At 40.4% G+C, this 18,200-nt stretch overlaps 1 long non-coding RNA gene across 1 annotated transcript; it reads left to right on the top strand.

Moving 5' to 3' along the window:
• The first annotated feature begins 126 nt into the window (after positions 1 to 126).
• On the top strand, positions 127 to 16,520 carry LOC137160552 (uncharacterized). Its single transcript, XR_010921922.1, has 3 exons — positions 127 to 659; positions 14,991 to 15,065; positions 16,179 to 16,520. It is a non-coding gene; the product is annotated as an uncharacterized lncRNA (long non-coding RNA).
• The last annotated feature ends 1,680 nt before the right edge of the window (positions 16,521 to 18,200 follow it).

The following is an 18,200-nucleotide window of genomic DNA, read 5'->3' as shown; positions in this document are numbered from 1 at the left end:
CTCCAGGCCAGTCCAATGGTTCAGGTACCAGAGCAGGCGTCAGGAAACCTGAGTTCTATGCCATGGATTTGTAACTTCTGTGTGCTTCAGTTTCCCCTATCTATAAAATCAAGATGATGTCCCATTTCATCTTGGAATGATGCTAAAGGAGTTAATGTTGTGTTAAGTGTGCATTAGTGTTAAGTGGGTTTTCAATCACATTAAGTTAACTTGACTGAACAGAAACACCTATAGTCTAGACAATGCAGCAGAAATGCTTTTGGGGAGACCTGGGTCTAGAACCCCAAAGAGACTTAAGCATTCACTGTATAACTTTTAAGCTGCAGTAGTGCAGCTGGGAGCAAGCCCCCCCAGCCCAGCTACTCAGGCTTATGCTAGCTTGGCTCAAGCTAGCTTGCTAAAAATAGCAGTGTGGCTATTGTGGCTCAGGCACTTCGACTCCTTATACAAGAGTTGGAGAGAGTTAGGCAGCTGAGAATGAGATCCACAAAAGCCAACCTGCCGGACAGGGAGCTACCTAAGCTAGCCAATAACAGGTGCTGAGAAGAGAGATGTCCTAAGTCCTACCTTTCCCTGGGATTTAGACACCTTAGTCCAAGCTGCAAGAAGGAACCTATCGCTGCTTGGGATTCAGCTGGGAACCACTCTCCTGGAGTCAGGTACCTAAGCCATTTCTTGTAAGAACAATGGTGGGGCATGCCTAACTTCACACAAAACAGCCAAGGGGAAAGGCAGAGGCCTCTCTTATAACCTTGAGCCCAGTGCTTAGGGAACTTAAGTGGAATGGGGGAGACTGTGGTTCATGACTTCTTCTGCCTGAGAAGTGATTTGACCATGGACTTTCCACATCACTAATCACTGCAATATAGAGTCATTCTCCTGCTCTCTCTGGTTCAATGCACATGTATTTATTTATACACAGAGGAACAGCTTCAACAGGAGAGATTAAGAAATCCCCTGTGATTAAGAAAGCTACCCAGTGAGTAGGGCACTCACTTGTGAGAGGTGAGTGTCCCATTCAAATCCCTTCTCACCAGCTGAAGTCCCTAATCATTGGGCTAAAGGTTATAAGTGAGACCTCCTCTACCCTCGTGGTATTTTGCATGGAGTTAGACATGCTCAGAGCACTCCTATCATTTCCAGCCCCATAGGTAAGATAGGTGGGGCAAACAACATTTGTCTTCACATGATCCTTCACTGAGGATCATGATGGGGTTTAATCATCTGAGTATCTGCCTGAGGCAGTGGTGTGCATGCCACAGGCAGAAACTGTGGTGGTTAGGGATGTTTACAGAAAAAGTTGAAGTGCCTACTGGGGGCTAGGTGGAAGCTGAAAAGGAGTTTTGTGGATGGCAATGGTGCCTAAATCCTGGCGCACAGTGAGAGAGAAGGAATTCCAATCCTAGCAGGCATGTGATAAGAAACGACAACAAAAAATAGACTAAGGAAAGACTTGTTAAGAGCTTTGAATGCAAGGATAAGAAGCTTGAATTTGATACAGAAAATTCTTCATCCAGGAAGGAAAAACTATACATGTAGAAACGCCAAATATCACAAAAAGATATAAGGGCTGAACAGAGCTAATTATGTGCTTACATTTAAGCATGTGGCTATGTTTTTGCAGAATTGGGGCCTTACACTGTAGAAGGTATTTCACCAACTAGTTTCCAGAAGTAAAAAGACAAAATTTACAAGTAAGGTCTATTTGAGCAATAAACACCTGAACAGAAGGCGAAAAGACTTCACAAATCTTTTTCTCAATGGTTTAAACACCTATAAAATAAAATATTTACCATCCAAATGGTTGTAAGATACTTAGTTTAATAACATTTAAAAAGTGAACACATACATTTGCTAGCTCACTGGAACCTGTGCTGTTTAAATAAAGATATACAGCAATATAGATGGTATGTGTTGGCCTAAGGAGCTATGGGTGAAATCCTGATTCATTTAAATCCATGGCAAATCTCCCATTGACTTCAATGTGACAAGGATTTCACCCTGTTTAACCTTCCATAAGAATCATTCATTAAAATTGCTTGGCATTCCCTTTTCTGGGTGAGATAGAATAGCTGGATACCTCGACTCTGACATCACAGTTACTAGCATTTGTTAAATATCATTCTGTTCAGTCTCTGTAAAACAGAATAAAATCCTTTACTACTTAGTTTGATACATATCTAATATGTCATACAAAAGTATTAAAAAGTTAGGTCTATTATAAGGTAAGAAAAATGAATCTGATAGCAGCTAACATAAAATAACACTAAACAGATGGCCCATATTTTAAACCTCACTTGTCTGCCAATTTAACACACATTATTTGTAAAAATAAATATACTGACTGTACACAAAACCTGAATATTTAAATCATTAACCACAGAAGAGAGATGGAAGCTAAGAAATGAGACTGAAGACTCTCTGGGCTTATAATATTATTTCAAAGTGAAGGGGCTTTTAAGATAAATGTTATTAATAAAAGAGCTTCATCTGGGGGAACTATATGGAGATATGGAACCTACTGCACAGTCCATGATACACTACTGCCTTTCTGTACCCTTCTTCCACAGACCCCCTAACTTGCCCACCTAGCCTGGCTCCAATATGTTCCTCCATATGGATCTATTTAGAGTTGGAGTGCAAAGTGCATGGCTCTTCTGCTCTCTCACCCCCATCTCTTTGCAGGGCTTTTATAGTGCAGAGGAGGGCCCTCTACAAAGGGGTATATTTCACTCCTAATGAAATGAGGCAAAGCCTGGCACCATCACTATTCCAGAGCGTCTGCTAAAGCCTGGCCGCTTACTAGTTGTCATCAGTGGAAGTTCCAGATGTCACATTGTCTGGGGTGGTTCACGACAGAGTGCCAATCCCAGGACAGACTGTCAAAAGCAGGGCAGACACCCCAAACTGGTGATATGTTCTATAATTAGATTTCACCAACCCAGGAGCAAATGAGAACTCCTGTCTCACTGTAACAGTCTTAACATGGAGTCACAGTCCGTCTCCTTGGGCTCTCCAATCTATTTTGCCATCAAAACAAGCTGGACTTAGTGATAAGTGGTCATTTATACCAAAAATCACAAAGTATTCAGGTTGCTCCCAGTCTCAACAGACCAGTCACTTACCCAAGATCGATTTGTACCTTAGATCTCATAAAAAGGCAATGTTGTAAACTAATTAAGGATTCATTGAGGAAAATGAAATGAGAGAGTTATTTACAGGTTAAAGCAGGCAATTTGTATGTATAAATGAGTTTAGTCTATGGTTCCAAAAGTAATAATCTGTCAGCAATTAATAGCTTTTCAGAGGATCTCTGCTTCTTGTTTCTTAGTTCCAGCCTTTGTAAGAATCCAAACAGGAAAGAGATGAAAAATCTTCATGTCAACTATTTTTTATTTCCCTCTTCTAGTATTCAAACCAAGGGGATGAGGCCTTCTGCATGTACTTCTCTCTGGGTGTGTGGTGCTATCAACAAAGCTTTTGTCCTTCTATAGCCCATTTCATTTTGATAGTCCTCCTGGATGGGCATGGGGAGCTATCCTTCCTCTCTGAATTCACAAGTTCAGAGCAGACATTTTTACAATTATAAAACAAACTTATGTTTTACCTTGTAGCATGGGATACAGACCTTACAAGTATGATCAATGCATGCAGTAACTTACAAGCATTTTATAGAGTCTAAACACCAAACACACCCTTACAAGTCTAATACCTATCTTGAACAAGAGTAATGCATAAGTAATCTGGGTTTCCAGTTATGAATTATGGCCTGGCAGGCTGCTGGGGAGCCTGGGCTTCCAGATCCATTGCTGTAGCACAGCTCCACCATACGAACTGCCCTAGTGCTTCCAGATTCTTGGGTCAGCTTGCTCCCCAGGATGCTGGGAAACCATATGAATGTCAGTCAGAAGCTGCTGAAGTCCTGAGGAATGTATATCATTTAAACTCAACATGTGTTGGTGTTTCCAAAATAAAAATATCAGGGTATTTAAGGTTCACGGGAAATTTTGAAAAAATTACTTCATCTGAATTGGAATGAAACCAGATTTCAAAATGGTGAAATGTCCTGCAAAATGGAAATCCTGTGTTCCAGCCACCTCTAATAACAATAGATGACCAAGGTTGCATTAAGACATTCCAGGGCCCGACCCATGCTTAAGTAAGGGACCCCCATGGTTCTGCCTCTGTACTTCCACTTCTTCGCCATGGCCTCATCTCTTACTTAGATCAGCAGTGGCAGGAAACCCCAAACCTCCCAGAGAGCCAGGGGGAATGGCAGAGGACCATTTCTTTCACCTGAAGTGGCAGCACCACCCAGCTTCAGATACAGGAGAGCCCCCCCTGTCCTGAGGAGCAAGTATGGCTCCTGCAGAGTTCTGGCCAGAACTCCTGAAGAACTAGTGAAAAGCAAATTAAAGGGTTGAATTTAGAAGGTCACTGGAGACTGAGTGAGTTCTTAAAGGAGGCCCAAATGAAGGGGAAGATGAAGTGGGTGGCCAGAGAGGGAACCCAAAGCATGAGAGGGTGCTTGGGAGGCATTAGGTGACTACTGTGCCAGTGTCACGTTTTCAAGCTTTTTTTTGCAACCATAACAGCTAGACACCTTCATTTTTTCAAAGAAAGTAAATTCAAATTCTGATGTAATCACAAGACTCCAGGACCTGTGACATGGGCTTATAATGCCTATGCTTTATCCAGCCCTCTGACTACAAGGAGGAGGAGGACAGAGAAGGAGAAAAATAATGCTGCTTGTGGCAGAATGTTTTCCAAGAGGCAGGTCACTTCATTTCTTTTTTCCTGTTCTTTTAATGTTTTGTGTGAGGAAAAAGAGTGGTTAGTGTCAGAGAAGAAGATTAATGGTGAAAAACTGAAAGATTTGTTCTGAAAACCTGAAGGAAAAAGGGATGATAAATCAAGATTTATTGACCGCAATCTCCTATAAAATCAATCTGGGACTTGGAAGAAACCTAAAAATAGCATGGGGGATAGTTAAACATTTGGCCTGTCTTCCCCATCCAAACAGCAAGTTCTGCAGTAGCTAATCCAGCCAAAAAGGTAAAGCAACTATGTATTCTTAAACATCACCTCCTGATGCAGAGGATGGCCAATTACCAAAATCAAGAGATATTATTGGCAACAAACCAGTCATTCTGAGACTAATTTAAATCATCTGGTTGTCTCTGCAGCCTGGCTCCCTGCAGACTCCCTTCCATAGGTGAGACAATTATTGAATAATCAGATTAGTTGGATGATTGCTGCCATACCTTTCATATAAGTATTATATACCACGATGAACCATTACTTACCTTGTTCATGTGGATGGTTCTTATGCGTGGGGAAAACTAGCACATTTGTTTGTTGCTTTTGATATAGAAATTGATTAGCTTTGGTGCCTTTCCTTAATATAGTTCTTGATTCCTACTCTATACACTTTTAACAATCCCACTAAACAATAATCACTCAGGATGGATTATTTCAAATGAGACGATTTATTTTAGTATATCTTAATAAGTGATATGGTCCATATTTCCAATTAAATTAAAATGCATTGTAAGATTAAATTCCTGGACAGCATACTGGATATTTACCATGGTAACTAATTATGCTTAGATGTGTAAGTTGCACATGCAAATTTTGCAAAGGTTTGCGTTTGTTTATGACATCTCTAGAGCTATACTTAGAGATAGCAAGTGAAATAAAATCCATATTTAGAACAAGACAAGCTTATATTTAAGTTTTTCTTGTTATATTTGTCATATCAGCTAGAACAGACATCGATTTCATATGTTTTGTAAGACTGAATATTCTATAAAATTCACATTTCTGATCAGTTGACAATATTAATAACCCTATGTAGCTGGCAAGACAGGCATAGGATTTTCCCCTTTGGGACCAGGTTGTGTACATGAGGGGGCCAGGCAGGGGCACAGGTCCCCCCAATTGGTGGGGACACAGAACTTCGGGGCCAGGAAAGCAAGCTCCTTTTGCCCTGCACTGGGATGGGAGGTGATAGCTCCACCGGCCTTCAGTGGAGAGGTAGCTCCACAGTGGCCATGAAGGGGAGAGGGCAGCAAGCTCCTCTGGCCATGGGAGGCACAAAAAGTGCCCTTCCAAAAGCAGCTACATTTTTATTCCTGTGCACGCCCCTGGTTGGGACAGATCCTCAGCTGGAGCAAATTGTCATAGCTCCATTGTCTTCATAAATTAATAGATCCTGTGCAGAACACAGGCTATAAAAGGCCCCTGAATTAATTGTTGTTTGAATTAGAACATGTTTCCTAGAAAAAGCATCCGATCTTCATTTTAAAATGACCAGTGATGGAAAATCCACCACAACCCTTGGAAAGCTTTTTCAATGATTAATTACCTTCACTGTTAAAAATTTACACCTTATTTCCAGTCTGTATTTGTTTAGCCTCAACTTCCAACCACTGAATTTTTTTATAACTTTATCTGCTCAACTGAAGAGATTGTATACAGAAGGCTAATACAGAAGGATTATATATTAGCGCATTTGGTTACATCACTGCACTGGAAGCTCATGTTCAGCTGACTAACAACAAAATTAAAATATTGGGTTACATTCTGATTTTAATGCAACTTTGTGGTTTAGTATTGTCCCTGTGTAACTGGGAGCAGAATTTGGCCCACAATATGCAAAGCACATTAAACAAATATAGGAATGAAATACATGAAATTAAAATACTGGCACACTGCTGTCCAAAATCAGCAGAGATTATAACTTGTGTAAGATATATAGCAACAGAGACAAAATATTTAACAGTTAACAGAGTTCGTAAATTGATGACCCCAGGAAACAATACAAAAATATGTCCCCAAACTAGTACTAATGAAGCATTATGATTGTGAGATTGAGTACTCAAAAGTCAGGACATTCCAACAGATCAGATTGATCCAACACTGTTCATCTGACTCTATTACACACATTCATCTTTCTATTCCTGATTTTGGCTGATAATAGCAATACATTAAGGTATTTATTTAAGTATACCTTATCTAAAATGTACAATGGAAAATATGGTATCTTTGGAAATTCCTAATGTAAAGACAAACTTTGGAAGGCTTGATCTTGTAGCCTTAATATTGTACTAATGCTAGTTCTTTGGCAGTCAGTATCTGAAGTGCTCATGAGAAATTTCTCTTCTGCTAAAGCTGCCTTCTGGAAAAGAGTTTGGAATTCATCTGCATCTATTTGGTTTCTGACAGGTTTCCCCCACTGGTTTGCATCTTTCATTGTGTGTGACCTCAATACTCACAATTAACATCTCTAAAGTAGTTAGCCTGCTCTGGGTCTCAGGAACTGTAGTTCTCCATGTTTTGTATAAAATTTAAAACAAGTCATGCTGTCAGAGAGAAATATCTGGGAAACTATTTATTTATTCAGAGTGTCTTTTCAGGGTCTAGGTATTGTGAAGTCATCAAATTCATCCACAAACACTCATTAGGTGAAATAACCACAAAGTGATATCAATGTTAAGGATGATACTGTCATTTAATAACTAATGAGTTGAACTAGATAAATATCAGTATATCATGTTACTTTAGCATTTCACAATGTCACCTTTCAAAATTTCAGTTTTTCATGAAAGAATATAATAATCCAGATAAACCAATTCATACTTACAGTTGTCTTATTTCAGTAATTATAAAACCTCTTAGAAATGATATAAATACTGTAATATACTTCCTTAAGTATCATGTCTTCCTTCAACATTCTGTCATGTTGAATTCAAATCTATCTTGGTATCATAAAGAGCGGTTGTTTTACCCCCTTTAAAATGATGTACTAACAATAGAAGTGCTCACTGATGAAACCATGGTTACAATCAAAATAAGTTGTGTTTGCTTATTTTGTATTGTCTGTCCTTCATTGTGTCCAGCATTCTAAGGCACCAACACTTACTCTGGTATGTTGAAAAAGAAAGTGTTCTGAGTTCAAATGTCTAAATATGTCCCAATAACGCTCAATAAGTGGGAGAGGAGCAAAAACACACACACTGACATGGCATTATTTCTTCTTTGTGACAACATATCAGTTATTTTTCTTCATGCATCATTGGGATAATTCAAAACCAAACCAGAACATATATCTAAACAGTTTTCTCCTTAGATCCAGGTTTAGCAGCTAGATCTGAAATCAAAGAGTTTACTCTTTAAGTAAATTACTATTCAGCAAGGATAAGGGTAGCCAAAATTGATCAGCAAATACTGTATGAAAGCATGTTTATTTTCAAAACAAATTAACTATCTCTTTCAAGCACACTTAAATATTCTGCATCATAAAACCAGCTGCAGAGGAATATTCTAGTTCCTTACATTCAGGTTTTGTGGTACACCAGATACTTTAATCTCACAGCTACAAGTCTTGAATTGTATTTACATGCACTTGTATTCCACTTTGGCACTTTTATGGTTAGATATGGACACTCTTGTTCATATTAAGTAGTGTGGTAATCTATGATTAGTCTCCTCAGTGTGAATAAGAGCATCAGAATTGTGTGTTTAACAAGCAAAACTCTTTATAACAGGTTTTTGTTTTGTTTATATGTCTCCCCTCCCTCCGCCCTCATTTCCCCTTACCTCGTGGAGAGGGGCTGGTGTAGATGAACATTGATACTCATGTCAACTTCAAGCATTGCCTGATCAAAACAGAAAATGCTGTTCTGTTTTCCCATTATGAAATACTGTACAGTTATCCTGAGAGAATTATTGAAAAAAATATAAAAAAAAAATATTAGGCTGAAGTTTAAGCAGCACAACAATAGTTTAGTCATGCAGGATACAGAGGATAATGAGGTTTTTCACAAAGAAATTGAAGAAATCAATGCCTGTATGGAACTTCTATGAGATGGTCCCTCAAGGAGGTGGGTTACGTACACTGACAGGAGAATCCCTCCCAAAGGCATAGGTAGTGTCTACACTGAAGCACTCCTGTGGCGCAGCTGCACCGCTTTAGTATTTCAAATGTGGACAAGTCCACGAAAGTTAATGTGGATTAAGGCCGGGTGTATATTTCAAGAGCAGTAGCTGTTCCTGAATAACGCCAGGTGTGGGCTCCCCTATTCTGCAACAAGAGTTCCTATTTAGCTTAATTCATTACAAAGTGGGGCCATGTCTATGCTACAGAATTATGTTGACCTAAGTCACGTCGGTGTTTAGCCGACACAGTTATTACATTGCATGTGTGTCCATGCTCCGCTCCTTGTGTCTGTGTTGCATGTCCTCCATAGGAGCGCTTGTATCAATGCAGAGAGTAATGCACCCTGAGTAGCTATTCTACCATGTAACTCGCTGTCTGCCATCTGTGACAGAAACATAGGTCCCACACAGCTCTGCGTTATTGTGATGAGCATTGCCAGCATAGGCTGCTTGATCCTGCAGTATTTGCAGAGCCGCAAAAGGAGCCGTGGGGAACATGATGATTCCTTGGAGGCTAGATTGCTGTGGAACATAGAAACAATTCAAGTTTGTTGACAGTGTTCAGGGAGCAGCTTCAGATGGGGGAGCGCTGGTTCTGGGCCTGAGAAACAAGTACTGACTCGTGGGATCGCATTGTGTCAGGCGGGTTTGGGATGAGGAGCAGTGACTGCAGAATGTTCACCCCAGCCAGCGACACTAAAATGAGATCTGCACTGACAGTGGAGAAGCAAGAGGCAATTGCACCGTGGAAACTTGCGGTGCCCAAATGATACTGATCAGTCAGGAATCAATTTGGAGTTGGGAAATCCTTCACGGGGGCTGTTGTGATGCAAGTTTACAAGTCCATTAATTGCCTCCTGCTGCGAAGGACTGTGACAATGTGCTGGGTAATGTGCTGGACGTAGTGGATGGTTTTGCAGCAATGGGGTTCCCAAACTGCAGTGGGGAGACAGATGGCACACATATTCCCATTTTGGCACCAGACCACTTTGTCACAGAGTAAATCAACAGAAAAGGCAACTTTTCTATTGGTTAAATTTCACAAACAGCAGATCTATATTCAGATGAGGTACCTTTTGGCACATATGGAGAAGCCAGTAACAAATTTCATTTTTTGACTGAAATCTTCAGGCTGCTTTATATTCTGCAGCCTAGAATGAGTGAAATACCTGGACACCAAACTGAAGCCTGTTAGGTCTCTGCCTACACAAAGGGAAGATTCTGTAGCAGGCTTTGATCATTTAGCAGTGTGATATTATTATTGTGTGATACTCAGTGTAGCAACAGGGAGATGGAGTGGGTGCCTGTTGGGTCGTAGGTGTAAAGGTGCTAATGTTTTAAAACAAACATCAAATACTTATAGACTAGCCTAGCAGATCTTAACCCTCACACCAGCTTTCAGCAGGAACAAGCAGGGCTAATGTGCTAACAAACTAGCTAAATCAAATGCAGATGGATTTTTTTTTTTTTTTTTTGGTAAGATTACTGCTTTTTCCTTGGCAGACTGGGCTAGAGATATGTCTGGCCTCATATTCTGAGAAAAATTTGGTGGGGGGATCCAAAGGAAAAGAACATAATTCACTTGTGGCATGAGTAACTGGTTTATGGGAACGCTAAAATACAGCTGGCTATAACTCCCTCAAGGCGAAAATTGAATCTACAAGGTTGAAAAGATGGACATGGAGTAGGAATTTTAGAGTACAACAGAACAATACATTTTCATGAATATTTCACTTAATCAAAAGTAATACTGCCCTGGTAAGGTACCTACTTGCTGGAGAGACAAATGACATTCCGGAATCCAAAAGTAAAATGGGTTCTAGTGGGGAAAGAAGGGCATGATCTCGGTATCTGTATGGATTCAATCCTTCACAAACTATTGAAGAGTAGCAATCCTCTCAAAAGTGCCTCCTTAAAAATGTCATCACAGATTCCATGAGTATTTTCTCTCACTGATGTCCATATCCAATAAGCACTGCTCCCAAGCAAAAAGGTAGTGTTTCTGACTATCACTTCTGCCCATTCTTCTATAGAACTGACAGACAAGCAGTGTGTTCTTCCTGATTCATGCATCATTCATCACCAATAATACAGATTTTTAGTTGGCACTTAGGCCTTTTCTACATATAAAAGTTGCATTGGTTTAACTAACTTTTTTAAAAAAACAAAAAAAAACAAAAAACGAGAGTTCTGTGGCACCTTAAAGACTAACAAATGTATTTGGGCATAAGCTTTCGTGGGCAGAAACCCAGTTCATCAGATGCAGATTTTGTTTTTTAGTTAAGCCAAATCAATATAAGGCAGTGGTAAACACACAGAAGTGTGACCACACAAAGGTTTGCACTGGCTTAATTAAGTTTATAACAAATTGTACTTAAACCAAAGTCTTAGTTAATAATTCTATGGAACATATGCAAAGGGTAATAGAATCCAGCTAGCTCAGTTTTAGCTCTATTGCTTCTGCTGGACTAACAAAAGTAAAATAAATAAATAAGTCACCACCGTAAGTGGTTAAGACTCCAAATATACAAAGATTACAGTTTTGTTGAGAGGAAGATGCCATTTTTATACAAACAGTTTTCCAAGTCCAGCTACGCTTCTGTTATATGATTCTTCTGAATGGAGAAATTATGTAACCTGTTGATGAAGAAACAGAATGATAAAAAATAAGTGTGTGTATATGAGGAGGAGTAGGGGCATAATTGTCTCATTTGTGGATATATGGGTCCAAGAGTGGATTTTTGGAAGCAGCCTTGCACAAGAATTGAACTGAACTTAGAATGAAGGGGGGAGGAGGTGGGTGAAATAAACTTCCATCTCTCTGGACCTTAGCTCTATGAGGCAGAGAGAGAGATCAGTTTGAGAAGTATGTATGTATATATAGAGAGAAAAATCAGAAATATTTTAGTTTAAGTATTATTACTAAAAATGGTGGTTACTTAGTAACTTAGAATTTGGTCCAGGAATGATCACTTTAATCAATGGTGTAATTCCATTGACTTCAGTGGAGATGAATTTGGCCCCAAGTGTTTTATACCTATTTGCAGCTGGAAAATCTGCTCTTCAATCAGTCATTTCTAGTTAAAAAAATGTAGCTAACTCAGGGGAGGTATGTGGGCGTGATTTGGGATTGCAATCAGAATTGCTTACTAGGTTTTTAAATCATGAGCAAACTGTATGATTCATTTAATTTCAATACTCTTATTTCTAAAGCATTTGTCATAAATCATGTATGTTTTGGTTTTGTTTTTGTTTCAGGGGATAGGAGGGTTCTTGTAAAAAAAACCTTTCCTTCTAAATTTCTCTGTTTCCTGGAGAGCACTGTAGAAGTGTTTTCATTCTTACCTCATTGTGTTGGGAGTGGGGAAGGAGGATACTGAAGCTAAGGCACTGTTTTCTGATCAAATGTGGTGTACAGCCCCAAAATTCAGTAATAATTGAACAAATTATGCAAATTTCCCATATTAAAAAAGTGGCATGTACATTTCACTTTGCTAAATATATTTTCAAGATGTTGAAAATATATTGTAAATATTCTCAGGGCCATGACAGTAGAACGTTTGAGGGACCCCTAATGCTCAAGCAGTGTGGAGGCATAAGGAATGCCTTCTGGGGTGATGGGCCAGGTTTATTGTTAAAAAGGTGCAGTTTGCACTGTGTAATGATCTGGGTCACACACCCCAAAGACAACTGTTGAGCTGGGGATCAATTCATGTGCCCACAGCTTGGCACTCAGTGACCATGCCAGCGAAGACCAAAAAGTCAGTATCTTCAGTGCAGAGCTATTGTTTATTGAAAAGCAGATATCACAGACAAATAGAAAGGACTATACAATGCCTTTCCTTAGTAAGCCTCAATTTCCCAGGCATAAACCCTCAGTATCTATGCTGGCCCCACACAGTATCCTGATTGGTAAACAAAGTGGGATTGCTACCACTCCTAGGTGACGACTGTCTCTTCCTCCTTCAGGTTCCCTCAGGTCCTTGGTCTATTTTCTGATACCCTCGTAGTGAGATCTTGGCTACCCCAAAACCCTCTGATCGATGATCCCTCGGAGCAGGGTCTAGGTTACCCCGAGGCCCTCGGGTCTTAATCCTTCTTCTGTCCGACAGTATCATTGGCACTCTTGGATATATGAGATATAGATAGAAAAAGCTAGCTACCATGTGATCTTCCCAATACTTATACCCTCTTCCCAAAGAAGTCACATGTCCCCAAAATATGCTTTGCCAGCAAAATATATGGCATATTCCAATTAATTCATAATTTGGGCGGGGACTGCAGGGATTGGCTAATATTCACTTATCGTGGACTACTCCCCTCCAGCACCTGATGTCACGTCATTTTATATGGTCAGTTGACTCAGGTCAGCTCACCCCAGATTCACTATTACATGCTTCCACATGTAGACAACAGGAGAACTGGCCATTGGCTGGCCATGACCATTGGTCTTCCACATCAGCATAGCTGCTTACACAGGAACTGGACAAACATTTGTGACACATATTGATGCCAAGTGCAAGTTTGTCCTTTTCAGTGATTTTCCACACTCTAGTGCTATGAGGCCCTGCTCCCAGAATCCTCTAGCACTCAGGTTCACCCAACTTGTCCATTGTGATACTATATAGTGATTCAGCACCGTCCCAACAGTCCCCCACTCAATATTCAATTACAAAAGGTCAATTCAACTGCTTTGCACACAGAGAGGGAAAAGGTGGAAAGAGGAGCCCTGAAACCACCCTGCACTCTAGAGCTCCACTCAAAATCAGCCAGAATTTAGCCCTAAGTGCTTTAAATTTTGGAAAGAATTACAGGCATTTGTCTCAAGAATTCTGGTTGATACTAGGCACTTTTCACATGAGCTACGCAAAACTTTCATAATGAAACACGAAGCTTGGGCCAGCTTTGCTGAAATGTTTGTGAACCTGAGTTTAAACCATATCAACGATTAGTTCTTGGAATTTGGTGGAAGTCAGGCAAAATAGTTGATATCACTTGCATTTTGCTTTATTTGTGGATTCACTGAGTAAACATTTGGGGTTGCAAACCCACATGAAAAACCCATCAAGTTTCACAGAGTTCTACTTTCCACTCTGAAACAGACAATATTTTTCACAACTTGCTCTAACAAATAAGACATCAAAGGCTTGTGTATGTTTTATGCTTCTGAGACATCACAGAATATTTGCCAGTTTTGTCAGATGCTAGTAGTGAGAATCAAGCAGATTTATCTGGGTTTTGAAAATAAGTCTTTAATGTTCTGTGCTTACTTTCAGTTACAGCTCTAGTTGACTAATTTGTTATGTTGTGTTATTTTTTTCCTGCAAAAAAGAATTAGTCACGAGTAAGGTAATGAGCCAAAATGAGTGGGTGTATCATCACTAGTACATAGGGCAAAACCAAAATATGCTTATCACAGCTTTGAAACCCCAACTTACATGTTTTGTCTCGACAGTCACAAGATAAAACAAAGCAGGATGTGGACCCAGTACTAGAAGAGAATATTACTGCATTTAATACTTGTCTGAGATCATCTGTGATTTCAATGTCAGAACTGAAACACATACTGTTTTTAACAGCTGCTGTAAATTTGGAAAAAGCTTGAGTGACTTAAATCCACAAATTAGTTCATGCTGTATATAACTATGTATATGAAATAAATGGGTTGAAAGATGATTATGCCCATTGACAGTTTTGTTCGGAGTCCAGAAAGTAACTAGTATATTCAGTATAGCGTTGAGCTGCTAATGCTAGGTAACAAAGTAGAAAGCATTTTAGCTGGAGTCTGCATCATAAAACAGATCTAGCCAGGTACTATATAGTCCTCAAAACTGTAGCAAAGGCCCTTTTAGTGATACCATATTGTCATTCTAAGATAAAAGTTGGCAGACACTGAATGTAAAAGCTTCTGTTGCTCAGACAAAAAGCTAAACTGTGGCTTTCACTAGCTGTAGTTTATTGATAAGCATTAGAGTAAATGACTCTGTATGTAGTGGATGAATGGAATGCCAAGATCAAATGAAATAAATCAAATATTTCCTTTGTACCAGGATTCCAAATTACTGAGAAGGACTAGGACAATTTTACAAATCATTTGCCTACAGCACGATTTAGAACTGTTGCAGGTAACATTTTTCTTTTTCCTTATAAGGACACACACAGGATACACATAAAAATTGATTAACATCTTGCAATGTATGAATCATGATTAAAAATATTAAATGACAAACCAAAAGAGAAATGGTAAGAAGTAAAATCCCATAGATCACTAAATGTATTACATTAGTGAAAGCAGAGAAAATATGCAAGGCATGATGTGCTTTAATGTTTTAATCCATTCACAGTTTAAGCCAAAATTTAGCAGTATAATTTTAAAAAAATAAGCTACCTAAGATGAAGGGACTGACTAGTTTCTGGGACACAGCAATAGAGCTATGGAATACAGAAACACATAAGCTACAAAGAGGAGGAAGGATGGCCAGTGGTTAGTAGGGAATTCAAGAGAGCTGGGTTCAATTCCCTGCTCTTCCACAAACTTCCTGTGTGACCTTGGGCAAGTCACTTAGGCATTGTCTACACTACACAGTTTTGTCGGCAAAAGTCAGCTTTTGTGGACAAAACAGTAGAGGTGTATACACTGAAATGCTCCTCCCGCCGATGTAACTCCCCTGCTACACTGACATCATAAAACCACCTCACAAGAGGCATGGACCCATCAGAAAAGTTTGTTAATGTACATTGGGCTGTCTAGGGAATCCTCCATAGAGATCTCTACGAAACTTTCCTGTAGGTATTCTGCAGTCCTGTACTGCAAGTTTCTTGGCAGAACTGCCTTCTTTCTCCCCTCACAATAGGAAACTTTGCTGCAACTCCCCAGCAATTATTTCTGCAGGGAACAGAGTGGCATACATGCAAACAGCATATGGAGCTAGTCTGATGCCACACACAGAAGATGCACCCTTGTATCATGGGTTAGATATCGGGTTTGATTACCGTAGCCTATGGAAAAGGGTACCAATATTCAGAGAAGTCTTCCTAACTGCAAACCATCCAAACCCTTTGTCCCTGCCTGCCAATTCTCACTTCCCACCCCCCAGTGAACTCACCATATTTGGGACTCGTGCCAAGCTGTGTGCTAACCAAGGAACAGAGGGAAAGACGGGTGTAATCTTTGTGATTTGTGGCTGTGATCACACCCTCAATACTATCTCTGTTTATTGTTTCTTTGGCTTCTGCAGATGTACCCTTGAGGACCCACTCCTCCACACCGGCAGAGCGCCTTCGTTGGATGATGAAACTAGTGGAGGGCCAGAAAGAAATGCTGAAGTCCCTCATTACACCGCAGTCTGAGAAAATCTGTGCACGACTCCCTATGCAGCCACTACAGAACTCTGCTCCATGCCCTCCTCAAACTCCAACACCGCATTCCTTGTGTGTTCTCAATCTCCCGTGCACTCCACCCCTAGGGACTAGTTTCATAATGAAAGCTGGAGTTACATATAGCTATGAGAGCCGTAACTGAGAGACTTGTCCCCTGTCCCCTGTTTGACCAAAATTTTGTGTTTTGTCCTGTTATTAAACTTGAGTCTTTGAAATAAAATGAGTCTTTATTTGTGTTATACACACGTTAATTAGTGCTAACATTCAAACACACTGGCTATAGGCAGGAATATTTGCTCAGTACAATTAACACTAAGGAAGCAAGCACTACAGGGGTCATTCAAGGTGGCAAGTAAACATTACCTAGTCAAATGCATCACATAAAGACACATTACTGGGAATCATCATCAAAATGCTCCTTCAAAGCCTCCCTGATTCAAATACGCACCCTCTGTGCCCCTCTAATTGCCCTGGTATCTGAGTGCTCAAAATCAGCAGCCAGCTGATCAAACTCAGCACTCCTTTCCGGGTAAAACAAGTTTTCCCCTTCACAAATGTTATGTAGAGTACAGCAGGCCCCAATGACCATTGGAATATTTTCCTCATTGAGGTCTACTCTGCCAAAAATGCAGCACCAATGACTTTTCAATTGACCAAAGGCATATTCAACAGTAATTCGGTGCCTGTTGTTGAAGCGCTCCTTGCTGTTGTCTATGTTCCCAGTATAAGACTTCATGAGCCACGGGAGCAAGGGGATAGACAGGATCTCCCAGGATCACTATGGGCATTTCCACATCCCCCACTGGAATCTTCTGGTCTGGAAAGAAAGTCCCAGTGCACACTTTCTATACAGTCTAGTGTTCCTAAAGGTGTGCGTCATGCACCTTCCCTGACACCCTGCATTGATGTGAGTGAAATGGCCCCAATGATCCACCAGTGCCTGCAAGACCATGTAGAAGTAGCCCATTCAGTTGATGTTCTCTGGTGCCAGATGGTCTGGGGCCAAAATTGGGATATGTGTTCCATCTAGCGCCTCCCCGCAGTGAGGAAATCCCATTGCTTCAAAGACATCAATTATTTCCTGCACATTACAAACAGACACTCTCCTTCATATCAGGAGGCAATTAATGGCTGTGCAAACTTGCATCATCTCAAACACCACAGTGGACTTTCCAACTCCGAAAAGATTCGCAACTGACTGGTAGCAGTCTGGAGTTGCCAGCTTCCACACAGCAATCGCCATTTGCTTTTTCACAGTGAGGGCAGCTCTCATTCTGGTGTTCCTGCACTGCACTGCTGGGGCAAGCTCCACACACAGTTCCAGGAAGGTGGATTTGCGCATCCGAATGTTTTGCAGCCACTGCTCATCATCTCAGACATGCAACACAATGTGATTCAACCACTCAGGGCTTGTTTCCCAAGCCCATTACTGACGGTGCACCTCATGCAGCTGCTCTGTGAATGCTAGCAGCAATCTTGAATTATAGAATCATAGAATAGTAGGACTGGAAGGGACCTCGAGAGGTCATCTAGTCCAGTCCTCTGCACTTATGGCAGAATTAAGCATTATATAGACAAGTGGTTCTCAACCCATGGCCTAAGGGCCACGTGCAGCCCAATCAGCATACAGCTGCAGCTCACACAACACATCAAGAGCTGCATGTGCAGCCCGCAATGGTAAATACATTGAGAACTACTGATCTAGCCCATCCCTGACAGGTGCTATTTCTTTTCATGGCACACAGCAGGGCAAGCACCTCAGATTTGAAAAGACTCATATGCCTGAGTGATCCAGTTTCTTTACTTGAACAATTGTAATAAATCCTTTGATATCATTATTCCTTTCAGGACCAAAAGAGTTTGAACCTTTTAATTTTGTT

Source organism: Emydura macquarii, unplaced genomic scaffold (genome assembly GCF_026122565.2).
Source record: "Emydura macquarii macquarii isolate MOO-44397 ecotype Brisbane River unplaced genomic scaffold, CSIRO-AGI_Emac_v2 contig_2205, whole genome shotgun sequence".
In the NCBI taxonomy this organism is placed as follows: Eukaryota; Metazoa; Chordata; order Testudines; family Chelidae; genus Emydura; species Emydura macquarii.
The sequence above is the reverse complement of the archived record's forward strand: the minus strand, read 5'-3'. Positions and strand labels throughout refer to the sequence as shown.